The sequence below is a fragment of the Schistocerca serialis genome, unplaced genomic scaffold (genome assembly GCF_023864345.2).
Source record: "Schistocerca serialis cubense isolate TAMUIC-IGC-003099 unplaced genomic scaffold, iqSchSeri2.2 HiC_scaffold_1260, whole genome shotgun sequence".
Lineage (NCBI taxonomy): Eukaryota > Metazoa > Arthropoda > Insecta > Orthoptera > Acrididae > Schistocerca > Schistocerca serialis.
Genome location: NW_026047470.1, coordinates 1,571,338 through 1,587,429, shown reverse-complemented (window position 1 = coordinate 1,587,429; position 16,092 = coordinate 1,571,338).

Here is a 16,092-nt window from a genome sequence, read left to right as displayed (position 1 = left end):
TTGCGGAAATTCTAAACAGGATTTTATGAATGAAATTTTCCCTCTGCAGCGGAGTGTGCGCTGATATGAAACTTCCTGGCAGATTAAAACTGTGTGCCCGACCGAGACTCGAACTCGGGACCTTTGCCTTTCGCGGGCAAGTGCTCTACCACCTGTGCTACCGAAGCACGACTCACGCCCGTCCTCACAGGCAGAAGTAAAGCTGTGAGGACCGGGTGTGAGTCGTGCTTCGGTAGCTCAGATGGTAGAGCACTTGCCCGCGAAAGGCAAAGGTCCCGAGTTCGAGTCTCGGTCGGGCACACAGTTTGCCAGGAAGTTTCAGGATCTTATGAGATGAGAAACGCGGTGTGTATATAAAGTGTTTCAGAGTCATTTTGTAAGACATTTAGGAGTGATAGATCCTGGTCATGCAGAACAGCTGTTGTTGGAGACAAAATGTTCGCTGATACTAACCGGCGACGCTAGGCGTCTTTTAGTACTGGTTATGACTCTTAGATGCGGACGGTTGGCATTCTGTGGCGTACATATGCGATTTGCGTTGCTTATAATCCAGTCATCTGCTCTACGTAACAGGGCGTCGGCGGAGCGCTGCACCTGCTGCGGAAGATGGTATCGCAAGAGCGGTAGTTGTGTACTTTCTGTCACAGCAGAGTCGTTGCCGCTGTCAGCCTGAGTCTCAACACTAGTGTCTTGATGGTCCCTGCGCATCGTACACCGCACCAGTCCTCGGCAGAACTGGCGTTTATGCGTTTGTTGCACGGTGAGGCTAGAGACGGTGGAAGCTCAGCGCCACCTTCCCAACAGGCGACAGCCACACATAACCAAAAACAGTCTTCAGTAAGCCTGTGGGCTGACATCACCGACGGACATACTGGACCCGCAATTCCTCCAGCTCATCTAGACAGCCAGGTGTATCACAGATTTCTGACAAATGATGTACCCGAGCTGCTAGAAGATGTTCCGTTCAACGTACGAGCAAAAACGTGGTTTCAACTTGATGGCGCGCCTCATATGTTAACCGACGTGTGTGCCATCACCTCACTTTGTTTCGTTTGAAGTGGATTGGGAGAGGCGGACCTCCACCATGAGCACAACTGCTGCCTGACCTCACGCCGGTCTATTTTTTCCTGTGGAGTCACGTCATAAGTAGCATGTATATTGTGCCTGTATAGCACGGCCACGTTCTTGTCAAACTAGTACAGGCAACACTTGATGACGTTTGATCCACTCCTGGCATCCTCTACAGTTTCCGCAAGGCCATCAGTCACTGCATCTAATAGGTGTGAGGTCTCCACTTTGACGACGTGCTTTTGGTTTGTCTGTCGACTTTTTAATGTGACAAAAGCCAGAAGTACTACATTTATATAATAAGACTTGAATGAACGATTTGCTCACGTATCATGTCATTTCTGGAAACCCAGAATCTACTCTGTAGGAATCAACATGGATCATGTGAGACTCAACTCGCTTTATTTATTCATGAGACCCACAAAATATTATCTACAGGCTCCCAGATAGATGCCATTTTCCTTGACTTCCGGAAGGCGTTCGATACAGTTCCGCACTGTCGCCTGATAAAGTAAGAGCCTACGGAATATCAGACCAGCTATGTGGCTGGATTGAAGAGTTTTTAGCAAACAGAACACAGCATATTTTTCTCAATGGAGAGACGTCTACAGACATTAAAGTAACCTCTGGCGTGCCACAGGGGAGTGATGTGGGACCATTGCTTTTCACAATATATATAAATGACCTAGTAAGTAGTGTCGGAAGTACCGTGCTGCTTTACGCGGAAGATGCTGTAGTATACAGAGAAGTTGCAACATTAGAAAATTGTAGCGAAATGCAGGAAGATCTGCAGCGGATAGGCACTTGGTGCAAGGAGTGGCAAGTGACCCTTATCGTAGACAAATGTAATGTATTGCGAATACATAGAAAGAAGGATCCTTTATCGCATGATTATATGATAGCGGAACAAACACAGGTAGCAGTTACTTCTGTAAAATATCTGGGAGTATGCGTACGGAGCGATTTGAAGTGGAATGATCATATAAAATTAATTGTTGATAAGTCGGGTATCAGGTTGAGTTTCATTGGAAGAGTCCTTAGAAAATGTAGTCCATCAACAAAGGAGGTGGCTTACAAAACGCTCGTTCGGCCTATACCTGAGTATTGCTCATCAGTGTGGGATCCGTACCAGGTCGGGTTGACAGGGGAGATAGAGAAGATCCAAAGAAGAGCGGCGCGTTTCGTCACAGGGTTATTTGGTAAACCTGATTGCGGTACGGAGATGTTTAGCAAACTCAAGTGGCAGACTCTGAAAGAGAGGCGCTCTGCATCGCGGTGTAGCTTGCTGTCCAGGTTTCGAGAGGGTGCGTTTCTGGATGAGGTATCGAATATATTGCGTCCCCCTACTTATACCTCCCGAGGAGATGACAAATGTAAAATAAGAGAGATTCGAGCGCACACGGAGGCTTTCAGGCAGTCGTTCTTCCCGCGAACCATACGCGAGTGGAACAGGAAAGGGAGGTAATGACAGTGGCACGTAGGATGCCCTCTGAGTCTCGTGGACGAATAGCGCGAGCTGGGTTTCACACGGTCGTCTTTTTCGAAACCCATGCTGACTCTTACAGAGTAGATTTCTGGTCTCCAGAAAAGTCATTATACTCGAACATAATACGTGTTCCAAAATTCTACAACTGATCGACGTTAGAGACATAGGTCTATAGTTCTGCACACCTGTTCGACGTCCCTTCTTGAAAACGGAGATGACCTGTATCCTTTTCCAATATTTTGGAACGCCAGGCTCTTCTAGAGACCTACGGTACACCGCTGCAAGAAGGGGGCAAGTTCCTTCGCGTACTCTGTGTAAAATTGAACTGGTATCCCATCAGGTCCAGCGGCCTTTCGTCTTTTGGGCGATTTTAATTGTTTTTCTATCCCTCTGTCATCTATTTCGATATTTACCATTTTGTCATCTATGCGTCAATCTAGAGAAGGAACTACAGTGCAGTCTTCCTCTGTGAAACAGCTTTGCAAAAAGACATTTAATATTTCGGGCTTTAGTCTGTCATCCTCTGTTTCAGTACCATTTTGGTCACAGAGTGTCTGGACATACCCTTCTGCTAGGCGTAGTGTAGTAACTCGACGTGCCATGGGCTCTACAAGTCGTCGAAAGACCCCTACAGAAATACTGAGGAGTGCTGTCTATACACCCGTCCATAGCTGCCGGTTCAGGATTTTGTGCACCAACTGATCTCTCGTCTACGTCCCGTGTCGCACGATCTGAGTGGCCAAATCATTCACTTAAATTGTCCAGGATGTTCTTTAAACCAATCGCGAACAGTTGTGGTCTAATAACATCGATAAAAAAATCCATCTTTGTTTTGGAACATAAAGTCGATGAATAGCTGCAAAGCGTCTCCAGGCAGCCGCACACAAACAAGTTCTGTCACTGCTTCACGTGGACTAGAGGACCCAGTCCGTTCCATGTAAACACAGCAAACAGTATTATGAAGCCACCACCAGCTTTCACAGTGCCTTGTTCACAACTTAGGTTCATGGTTTCGTGGGATCTATGCTGCACTCGAACCTTACCATCAGCTCTTATCAACTGCAATCGGGAATAATTTGACCAGGCCACGGTTGTCCAGTCGTCTAGGGTTCAAACGATATGGTCACGAACCCAGGAGGGGCGCTGCAAGCGACGTTGGGCTGTTAGCAAAGGCTCTCGCCTCAGTCGTCCGCTGCCACAGCCCATTAACGCCAAATTTCGCAGCACTGCCCTAACAGATACGCTCGTCGTACGTTGACATCGATTTCTGCGGTTATTTTACGCAGTGTTGCTCATCTGTTAGCTCTAACAGCTGTACGCAAACGTCGCGGCTCTCGGTCGTTAAGTGAAGGCCGTTGGCCCCTGCGTTGTCCTTGGTGAGAGGTAATGCCTGAAATTTGGTATTCTCGGCACACTCTTGACACTGTGGATCTCGGAATACTCACTTCCTTCACGATTTCCGAAATAGAATCTTCCATGCGTCTGCCTCCAAGTACCACTCCGCATTCAGTCTCTTAATTCCTGTCGTGCGACTTTAAGCACGCTGATAACCTTTTCGTATGAATCACTGAAGTACAAATGACGTCTCCACCAGTGCAACGCTCTTTCATAGCTTGTGTACGCGATACTATCGCCATCTGTATAAGAGCACATTCCTGTCCCCTGACTTTTTGGTGTAATCTGTGTGTTTCATTGAGAGAAAATTATCTCGGTATTTCCGTGAGATTTGCTTGAAGTCAGCCGGCCGGAGTGGCCGAGCAGTTAAAGGCGCTACAGTCTGGAACCGCACGACCGCTACGGTCGCAGGTTCAAATCCTGCCTCGGGCATGGATGTGTGTGATGTCCTTAGGTTAGTTAGGTTTAAGTAGTTCTAAGTTCTAGGGGACTTATGACCACAGCAGTTGAGTCCCATAGTGCTCAGAGCCATTTTGCTTGAAGTCAGAGAAGTTATTTCCCTTTTAGCAGAGGCCAAGGATAAATTTTACCACACAGGTGGTTAGAACAATGAAGCAACAATGAAGGAGGAAAGCTAACAGGAGAACTCTTAAGAATAAGCGTGCTGTCTATATTACATTTGCTTGCCCTGGGACGACAAGCTCTCTTCCCTCCCTTTTCTTCCCCCCTCCTCCCTCCACACGGTGGTAGGTCCCCTTCAGTGCAGTGATTTTTAACGTTTTCGTTGTGGTGTGCCTGTTTCTCGTGTTTCTCCAGTGCCGTGTGCAGTGCTACGTTCCACCAGCACCAACAGTGTTCCCAGCATCGTTCACTTGTGTTCCCACTGTGGCGTTTCTTTGTTTTCATGTAGACTCACAGTGTCCATCCTCCGCCTGTGTGTGTGGTTCTCGTCTATGTTGTTTTTAAATCTACCATCTATTTTTGTTCTTGTTTATTCATCACTTTATTCCATTCTATGTTATGTTTTATTTTCTCCTTTGACCATGGTTTTTTTCTGTAACTCTCTTGGCTGAAGAGCATAGTATTGTGCCGCTGCCAGCCCGCCCCATTTTGGGGAGTGAAATTACAGTAACAAAAAAAAGACGACAAGCTTTGATTGCTCGGTGCGTAGTGCTACGCCGTCCATGGCTGTTTTAATCGTTCTGCGACTTTTTATGCTCCGGCCGTAATGGTGCCTTTTAATCCTTACAGTGTGTGTTTTTTGTGTAAAATACTTTTTTAGATTTTTACCTCCATTTTACAGTCGGCGCTTTTTGTATGTTTTCTTCTCTTATGTTCTGCCTTTTTTTCTACATTCCGCCGTGTTTTCTTCTTTATATTGTTTTAAATTTCTTCCTGTCTACTTGTAATGTCTCTTGGCTGAAGAGCAGCGTCTATGCTGCTGCCAGCCCGCCCCTGATGGGGAATTGCAAACGGGCCGGTCGATCCATTTGTTGTGGGTACCTTCCCACTCTGATATCCTCTATAATGATGAAGTTGATGCATTAGCCAAACAAGTGGCAACCTTAGGCACCGTCCTGGATCTGCACCTTCCTTATACAGACTACTTACGTGAAGTCAAGGATCACGCAAGACAACAATGGCAGGAAATGTGGAATGTTTCTCAACAGACAAAAGGCGGTTATTACGCAGTGCTAGAACCTCGGATTCCTTCACAGCCGTGGTTCATGAGGACACATCTGGACCGGTCCACGATTTCTATCATCATAAGACTCCACTTCAATCATGCCTCTTTCCCACAACATCTACATTGGATCAACGTATACAGTTCACCAGCATGTGAGTGTGATCCTGAGTCGGAAGCTGATGTCAACCACATCTTATTTATGTGCCCCAAATTTGGCCGTGAACAGTTGGTCTTTCTGAAGACATTTCTGAGTATGGGCTACCATCTTCCTCAATCAGCTTCTTCTCTTTTGTGTACTAAAGACGTTCGTCTATATGAAGTGATAATTAACTTCAGCAAGAGTACTGGGCACAATCTGTAGGTTTTAATGGTGTACATAAATTATAAATGTGTCTTGCTGATGAAGATATTTCAGAATTGGTGTGAATTGTAAGCCAAGGCACTTTTAATTATTTTCCACTTCAATTCAATTCAATTTTTAAAACATTATGTACAAACCTGTAACAGTTAAACTTTTTATTGTTGTAAATATGCATTTCTGTATTTGTTTACTCAATTATGTGTACATTGTCACTATGTGTTGCCGATGGCTAAACTGAGTACACTCAAAAGCCAAATAAAAAAATTGAAAAAAATAAAAAGGAAAGAAAACCACAAGATTTCACCAAACTAATGGGGTTTGGTAACGAGGTATATACTACCTACCTCAGTGAATTGATAAAGCGGCTTTTAATAAGAAGACCTTGAGAATAAGTGTATCTAAGAGGAGAAAGATATTATAGTCGCAAATCAGAAGCTTTCATTTTGCTCTTCGTACTCCTTTTCATGCAATGCACATTGCATTTGCACACAGCAGAGTGCTTACGCACTGCCGCTTCTCAGAAGCATCATCAATAATGAAAAAAGCCTAGAATTGCTGGTGAGAGCCGTGAACATTTTGCCTCTGGAAAAAGTTGTTACCCCATTACATGATCTATCAAATGGTTCAAATGGCTCTGAGCACTATGGGACTTAACATCTGTGCTCATCAGTCCCCTAGAACTTAGAACTACTTAAACCTAACTAACCTAAGGACATCACACACATCCATGCCCAAGGCATGATTCGAACCTGCGACCGTAGCAGTCCCGCGGTTCCGGACTGAGCGCCTAGAACCGCTAGACCACCGCGGTCGGCCATGATCTATCACCCCTACATATTTGATGTGAAGATTTTGACACACCCTATACACAAGGTGATTCAGCAAATGGTTCAAATGGCTCTGAGCACTATGGGACTTAACATCTGTGCTCATCAGTCCCCTAGAACTTAGAACTACTTAAACCTAACTAACCTAAGGACATCACACACATCCATGCCCAAGGCATGATTCGAACCTGCGACCGTAGCAGTCCCGCGGTTCCGGACTGAGCGCCTAGAACCGCTAGACCACCGCGGTCGGCCATGATCTATCACCCCTACATATTTGATGTGAAGATTTTGACACACCCTATACACAAGGTGATTCAGCTACCCCTACTGATAGGTTTTATGCAACCTGCAATGCCTTCAAAGACCATACAGTAAATTTTCATATTATCTTGCTCGCTACGTACAAACTATTCGTCCTGCAGAAAAAAATGAGCCAGACCTTCTTGTAGGAAATTTAATGTAATTACAGTTTGTAATGGGATACGTTTTTGTTGGAGGCCAAGGTTTTCGATATATTGAAGAAACACGCGTTTGAAGGTCCCTTTTGTATGTTTCTCTTGAATAATTCAGAAACCAATCTCTAACGAAAACGTATCCCAGTATAAAGTTTAACTACATTAAATTTACTACAAAAAGGTCCTGTTGATTTTTCTGTAGGACTAATAGTTGGTGCATAGCGAGCGAGAGTGTGAAAATTTTGTTTGTGATATCTGAAGGCATTGCAGGTTGCATCGACCCATGGGTAGGGACAGCTAATCACCCTTTATAGTATTTTTTCTGTGTTCTATGTTTAATCCCCCCCCCCCCCATGAATCATGGACCTTGACGTTGGTGGGGAGGCTTGCGTGCCTAAGCGATACAGATGGCCGTACCGTAGGTGCAACCACAACGGAGGGGTATCTGTTGAGAGGCCAGACAAACGTGTGGTTCCTGAAGAGGGGCAGCAGCCTTTTCAGTAGTTGCAGGGGCAACGGTCTAGATGATCGACTGATCTGGCCTTGTAACAATAACCGAAACGGCCTTGCTGTTCTGGTACTGCGAACGGCTGAAAGCAAGGGGAAACTACGGCCGTAATTTTTCCCGAGGGCATGCAGCTTTACTGTATGGTTAAATGATGATGGCGTCCTCTTGGGTAAAATATTCCGGAGGTAAAATAGTCCCCCATTCGGATCTCCGGGCGGGGACTACTCAAGAGGACGTTGTTAAAGGAGAAAGAAAACTGGCGTTCTACGGATCGGAGCGTGGAATGTCAGATCCCTTAATCGAGCAGGTAGGTTAGAAAATTTAAAAAGGGAAATGGATAGGTTAAAGTTATAGTGGGAATTAGTGATGTTCGGTGGCAGGAGGAACAAGACTTTTGGTCAGGTGAATACAGGGTTATAAATACAAAATCGAATAGAAGTGATGCAGGAGTAGGTTTAATAATGAATAAAAAAATAGGCGTGAGGGTAAGCTACTACAAACAGCATAGTGAACGCATTATTGTGGCCAAGATAGACACGAAGCCCACGCCTACTACAGTAGTACAAGTTTATATGCCAACTAGCTCGACAGATGATAAAGAAATTGATGAAATGTATGATGAGATAAAAGAAATTATTCAGATAGTGAAGGGAGACGAAAATTTAATAGTCATGGGTGACTGGAATTTGAATGTAGGAAAAGGGAGAGAAGGAAACATAGCAGGTGAATATGGATTTGGGTTAATAAATGAAAGAGGAAGCCGTCTGGTAGAATTTTGTACAGAGCATAACTTAATCATAGATAACACTTGGTTCAAGAACCATAAAAGGAGGTTGTATACACGGAAGAATCCCGGAGATACTAAAAGGTATCAGATAGATTATATAATGGTAATACAGAGATTTAGGAACCAGGTTTTAAATTGTAAGACATTTACAGGGGCAGATGTGAACTCTGACCACAATCTATTGGTTATGAACTGTAGATTAAAACTGAAGAAACTGCAAAAAGGTGGGAATTTAAGGAGATGGTACCTGGATAAACTGACTAAACCAAAGGTTGTACAGAGTTTCTGGGAGAGCATAAGGGAACAATTGGCAGCAATGGGGGAAAGAAGTACAGTAGAAGAAGAATGGGTAGCTCTGAGAGATGAAGTAGTGAAGGCAGCAGAGGATGAAGTAGATAAAAAGACGAGGGCTAGTAGAAATCCTTGGGTAACAGAAGAAATATTGAATTTAATTGATGAAAGGAGAAAATATAAAAATGCAGTAAATGAATCAGGCAAAAAGGAATACAAACGTCTCAAAAATGAGATCGACAGGAAGTGCAAAATGGCTAAGCAGGGATGGCTAGAGGACAAATGTAAGGATGTAGAGGCTTATCTCACTAGGGGTAAGATAGATACTGCCTACAGGAAAATTAAAGAGACTTTTGGAAAAAAGAGAACCACTTGTATGAATATCAGGAGCTCAGATGGAAACCCAGTTCTAACCAAAGAAGGGAAAACAGAAAGATGGAAGGAGTATATAGAGGGTCTATACAAGGGCGATGTACTTGAGGACAATATTATAGAAATGGAAGAGAATGTAGATGAAGATGAAATGGGGGATACGATACTGCGTGAAGAGTTTGACAGAGCACTAAAAGACCTGAGGCGAAACAAGGCCCCGGGAGTAGACAACATTCCATAAGAACTACTGACGGCATTGGGAGAGCCAGTCCTGACAAAACTCTATCATCTGGTGAGCAAGATGTAAGAGACAGGCGAAATACCCTCAGACTTCAAGAAGAATATAAAAATTCCAATCCCAAAGAAAGCAGGTGTTGACAGATGTGAAAGTTACCGAACTATTAGTTTAATAAGCGACAGCTGCAAAATACTAACACGAATTCTTTACAGACGAATGGAAAAACTGGTAGAAGCCGACCTCGGGGAAGATCAGTTCGGATTCCGTAGAAATATTGGAACACGTGAGGCAATACTGATCTTACGACTTATCTTAGAAGAAAGATTAAGGAAAGGTAAACCTACGTTTCTAGCATTTGTAGACTTAGAGAAAGCTTTTGACAATGATGACTGGAATACTCTCTTCCAAATTTTGAAGGTGGCAGGGGTAAAATACAGGGAGCGAAAGGCTATTTACAATTTGTACACAAACCAGATGGCAGTTATAAGAGTCGAGGGGCATGAAAGGGAAGCAGTGGTTGGGAAGGGAGTGTATATAGAGCAAGTAGTAAAGGAAACAAAAGAAAAGTTCGGAGTAGGTATTAAAATCCATGGAGAAGAAATAAAAACTTTGAGGTTCGTCGATGACATTGTAAGTCTGTCAGAGACAGCAAAGGACTTGGAAGAGCAGTTGAACGGAATGGACATTGTCTTGAAAGGAGGATATAAGATGATTATCAACAAAAGCAAAACGAGGATAATGGAATGTAGTCGAATTTAGTTGGGTGATGCTGAGGGAATTAGATTAGGAAATGAGACAAAGTAGTAAAGGAGTTTTGCTATTTGGGGAGCAAAATAACTGATGATGGTCGAAGTAGAGAAGATATAAAGTGTAGACTGGTAATGGCAAGGAAAGCGTGTCTGAAGAAGAGAAATTTGTTAACATCAAGTATAGATTTGAGTGTCAGGAAGTCGTTTCTGAAAGTATTTGTATGGAATGTAGCCATGTATGGAAGTGAAACATGGACGATAAATAGTTTGGACAGGAAGAGAATAGAGGCTTTCGAAATGTGGTGCTACAGAAGAATGCTGAAGATTAGATGGGTAGATCACATAACTAATGAGGAGGTATTGAATAGAACTGGGGAGAAGAGGAGTTTGTGGCACAACTTGACGAGAAGAAGGGACCGGTTAGTAGGACATGTTCTGAGGCATCAAGGGATCACAAATTTAGCATTGGAAGGCAGCGTGGAGGGTAAAAATCGTATAGGGAGACCAAGAGATGAATACACTAAGTAGATTCAGAAGGATGTTGGTTGCAATAGGTACTGGGAGATAAAGAAACTTGCACAGGATAGGGTAGCATGGAGAGCTGCATCAAACCAGTCTCAGGAGTGAAGACCACAACAACAACAACAACATGTTTAATCCTCACAACCAAGATTCTTAAATAGAGAAATGTTCTTTTTAATGGCATTCGAAAGCTATCGAAAAGATAAGCACAGTGATACATTGTTAATGCGCGCACTGAAACTTTTTGCGAAGGCATAAGAGAAATGTGATAAATTTGAAAGCCAAAAGAAGCGGAGTGCTTTTCGTTTGCGTTTATCCCGTACCTACACGGGGTCAGCCCGGTATTGGTATTGTTAACTGGAGGGGTGACCGGATCCCCTTCCTGCCGTCACCCCTTTAACTGCCGGGACGGAATTTGTCTACCTCAGCTGTCTGCCTGTGGAAGTGTGCGAACGTTTTCTAAATATTTGGGGATCGTGTAGCTGAGGCGGGATGCGGGTACCAGCCCAGTATTCACCTAGCTGGATGTAGTAAACCGCGTGAAACGACAACCAGACTGGGCGGCACACGGACCATCGTCGTTAATCCCCGGGCGAATACGATCTGGGGGCGGCTCGCCTGACCGAATCCCGAAAGCGGCCTGCTAACACGCGTGGCTTTCCGGGAGGGTATATTAACCCGGTAGACAGTTCGTTATTCTTCCACAAAAGCAGTTTATTTTAACATGTGGACATCTACACATCTGAAATAGCTTCCCTAACACCCTATGGAAGTTTCTCATACACACGATCCAATCTCTGTAAAGTGGGCTACGAGACTATCTGAAAACACCAACGCGAGCTACGGCGTTGTAGGTTTCAGGAATAGCTTCGTTTCTGCAACAGATGCTATTTTACTGGGGAAAATTGGACTGAGACAGCAAATGGAGCATTCCAAGCGTAAATGTGCAATCAATTCAACCCATTGTCGATTCGATTTATACACGGTGTTTCAAAGAAAGTAAACGTAAGAATGAAGGTGGAAGAAAGTTTTTATCTTTCTCGTAAACTTCAAGTTAAGAATTCTTCTGTTTGGCATTCTCTATGAAAACCGCAAAGTGTCAAAAATCAGGTCCGTAGTTTTCATGTGTTGAGACTGCCTCGTATACTTGCGTTTACCTTGATAACATAAGCACTGTTGTCTATCTTTTCTTTGATGAAAAGGAATTTTTTTACGATCTCCATCTGGAACATCTAAGCCGTATTTCCGAGAGCAGAACAGATAGTAAAAGAAGAAATGCCAAATATAGAACCGTACTGATATTCACGTAGTAATAACGAAAATCCACGAACACCACCGTCGGCACAGTTATATCTTACCTTGATCGAAAACTTTAAATTTCAAACACGTTTGCAGCAGCCAGGGCATATTGCACAGACTTTGAGACATCTGCTTAAGTTACTTGGGGGTTCACGCCGCTGGGGGAAGTGGATGATGCGCCTCTCGCACTGGTGCTATTCTGGGGCGACGGGTGTCTCCAGCTGTGTCCGTTCTCATATTGACACGCCATTACCTCTCCCATTACGCCGAAGTAATCCTATCACTATTATTAGCTGTATATTTCGCCTTTTTTCAGTCCTATGTTATATAAAGCTACTTATAACTTGTGTTAACTAAATGTACTAGAGCTACAAATTTTTGAAACTTTTAAACATTCTCTCTCGTTTTACTGCTCTTCGCTTCATGAATAAGGATGAATGGGCTGATAACCTCGTAGCTGAGTCCCGTTAAATCATCATCACTGCAATTACTCTGGTACCTCAGGCACTGGCCAGCCGAGCATTGCCACACATTTCCCGAACGCCTCCCTCGTTAGTGAGTGTTCGCTCGGCGCCTCTTCCAAAGTCTGTCACGGGCGAGTCCTAATATTGCGCCGCTGCGGGTGCATCGGCAACAGGCGTCCAAATTGTCATCGGCACGCGCCTTCTGTTTGATGTTGCTGCCGCTGTATGTTTTCCTAGCAAAGTCCGCGTTCCGAAATACAGTTCTGCGAACTCTACTGAGAGTGGCTCTCTCCTTCTGCTTCGTTATGCGGCACGATGCGCAGCGTTGGCGCCCCATGTGGCTGCCTTACGACTCGGTTCCGTACGGCGATATCCGTAACGCAGTGTTCACATAGTACACTATTTCACGTAAAACGTAACATCTTTCTTATTTGGTGAACGGTACAAGATTTCCGAAACGAGGTTTTCTGCAAATGACAGTACGCAAACGGATACAAAATTTTTATGTATGTAAAATCCTCGTAACAAACGAAATCTTGGAGCAAGTATGTTTTATTTCACAAAATGGAACGATATATTTTCTTACTATCTTTGGCCCGAAAAAAGAATGTTACTTGAGAAATTTTTCCTCGGGGTGTGTTAAAGGTATCAATGTCAAATTTGGTCAAAATGTTTATTGATATTTCCTCTACAAACTGGAATTTTTTTAGACCGGAAATATCGAAAAGCCAAGGTTGAAGTGCCGTCTAACCTCCACGCGCGGTACGTCACAGGTCAGCCGGCTCGTCTGAAATCAAAATGGAGTTGACGTCAGCGAAGTACATAAGGTTCCTTAGGAGTTGTACCTCGCTTAAGTTATTTGGACCAAAGAAGAATATAATAATTCCAATCCCAAAGAAAGCAGGTGTTGACACATGTGAAAATTACCGAACTATTAGTTTAATAAGTCACGGCTGCAAAACACTAACGCGGATTCTTTACAGACGAATGGAAAAACTAGTAGAAGCCGACCTCGGGGAAGATCAGTTTGGATTCCGTAGAAATGTTGGCGCCACGTGAGGCAATACTGACCTTACGACTTATCTTAGAAGCTAGATTAAGGAAAGGCAAACCAACGTTTCTAGCATTTATAGACTTAGAGAAAGCTTTTGACAATGCCGACTGGCATACTCTCTTTCAAATTTTGAAGGTGGCAGGGGTAAAATACAGGGAGCGAAAGGCTATTTACAATTTGTACACAAACCAGATGGCAGTTATAAGAGTCGAGGGGCAAGAAAGGGAAGCAGTGGTTGGGAAGGGAGTGAGACAGGGTTGTAGTCTCTCCCCAATGTTATTCAATCTCTATATTGAGCAAGCAGTGAAGGAAACAAAAGAAAAATTCGGAGTAGGTATTAAAATCCATGGAGAAGAAATAAAAACTTTAAGGTTCGCCGATGACATTGTAATTCTGTCAGAGACAGCAAAGAACTTGGAAGAGCAGTTGAATGGAACGGATAGTGTCTTGAAAGGAGGGTATAAGATGAACATCAACAAAAGCAAAACGAGGATAATGGAATGTAGTCGAATTAAGTCGGGTGATGCTGAGGGAATTAGATTAGGAAATGACACACTTAAAGTAGTAAAGGAGTTTTGCTATTTGGGGAGCAAAATAACTGATGATGGTCGAAGTAGAGGGGATATAAAATGTAGACTGGCAATGGAAAGTAAAGCGTTTCTGAAGAAGAGAAATTTGTTAACATCGAGTATAGATTTAAATGTCAGGAAGTCATATCTGAAAGTACTTGTACGGAGTGTAGCCATGTATGGAAGTGGAACGTGGGCGATAAATAGTTTGGACAAGAAGAGAATAGAAGCTTTCGAAATGTGGTGCTACAGAAGAATGCTGACGATTAGATGGGTAGATCACATAACTAACGAGGAAGTATTGAATAGGACTGGGGAGAAGAGAAGTTTGTGGCACAACTTGACTAGAAGAAGGGATCGGTTGGTAGGACATATTCTGAGGCATCAAGGGATAACCAATTTAGTATTGGAGGGCAGCGTGGAGGGTAGAAATCGTAGAGGGAGACCAAGAGATGAATACACTAAGCAGACTCAGAAGGATGTAGGTTGCAGTAGGTACTGGGAGATGAAGAAGCTTGCACAGGATAGAGTAGCTTGGAGAGCTGCATCAAACCAGTCTCAGGACTGAAGACCACAACAACAACAACAGGAAACAAAATGGCGGCCATTTGAAAAAATAGGGTTTCTTTCATCGCGTGTAAATTCAAGCGGCCCGCCAGATACAATTACTGTCAGTTGTTCTCATAGCGCAGATGATAGCACAGCAGACTGCTCAGAGTTTGATTTGGATTCGATCCTCACTACGGTCCCGTGTACACTGTCTTGTTCGGTTTTAGGAACCCAACCCAATTGGCGATACCGTCTCTGGCAGGCCGCTTGAATTTGCATGTGCAACGGCCTGAATGTCTAACTTCAGTGCTATTGAACTCGGAAACAGCGCAACGTATCGATTTTTTCTTTACAATTATTTCCGTACGGAGCCTACCCTGCAACACCCGTGAAAGCCCTTCAGACTGTTTCCGTCCACTCTATGTGTAGTGATTTGACCGGCTGCGCTAGGTTTTGTCCGAAGGTGGTGTTAGTGTCGCTTTGTAAGTAGCTTACGGTCAGAGTGCCGGGTCGTCACTCCTTGTATGACATTTCGGGTCCGCCATCTGGCCAATACAATACATGTCCCCGTCGTGGTTTGTGCCAACGGCCTTTCTGCGGTAATATCTTTTGTCTTTATGTGTACGACACTGTTGCGCATTATTTGTAGCCTTTGAGAAAGCTACTGTAGCACGAGCTAACAAAAGGTGTGTCAGAAAACTCATAAAATTTTAAACACAATTTCCAATTTATTTTAATGCTTTCCCTTTTATAGGAGTGAGAAAATATTATAATTTTGAGGAGTAAGTGATTTTAGAGCAATTAGGATTCTAGCAAAATGTTATCTTTTAAGAAGTCTATATTTCAAACACACCAAAGAGTAACTAGTCGAACAATTATTCAGTGCTTTGGCACGAATTAAACTGGTAATGATGCACTTATTTTTCAAAGTATGCACTCAAATCTAAGTGCCAAGAACAACATAAATCCTAATGCCCTTTTATTCGAGAACAATAAAATTCACTATCAATCTCAAATTCGAAAACAGTGAGGTCCAAATTAAGTTTCCGAATAGAAAGTTTCAGTCTGTATGCCTAAAACTGTTCATAGAAGTATCAGGCAGAGCAGAAAAGCAGATGCAGCATAAAAAAGCCTTAAGATGGAATTGAACAAGAGAGAATAAATGTTTAAATTTTTAACGATGAGCTCATAAACTTTTGTCTCGAATTAAAATTGCAATTATGCGTGTGCGTAACTATTCAGCGTAATAGGTTCTGAATGAGAGGTTTAAATTCTGTCAAACAATATTTATTAAAACCCTGTTGGATGTGTGTAATTAATGATCCGGAAGAGATAAGCGGATACGAAATTGCGTGACCTTCTAATTGACAGGACAAGCATAGAACATTGCTTTCCAACGGAAATTTCG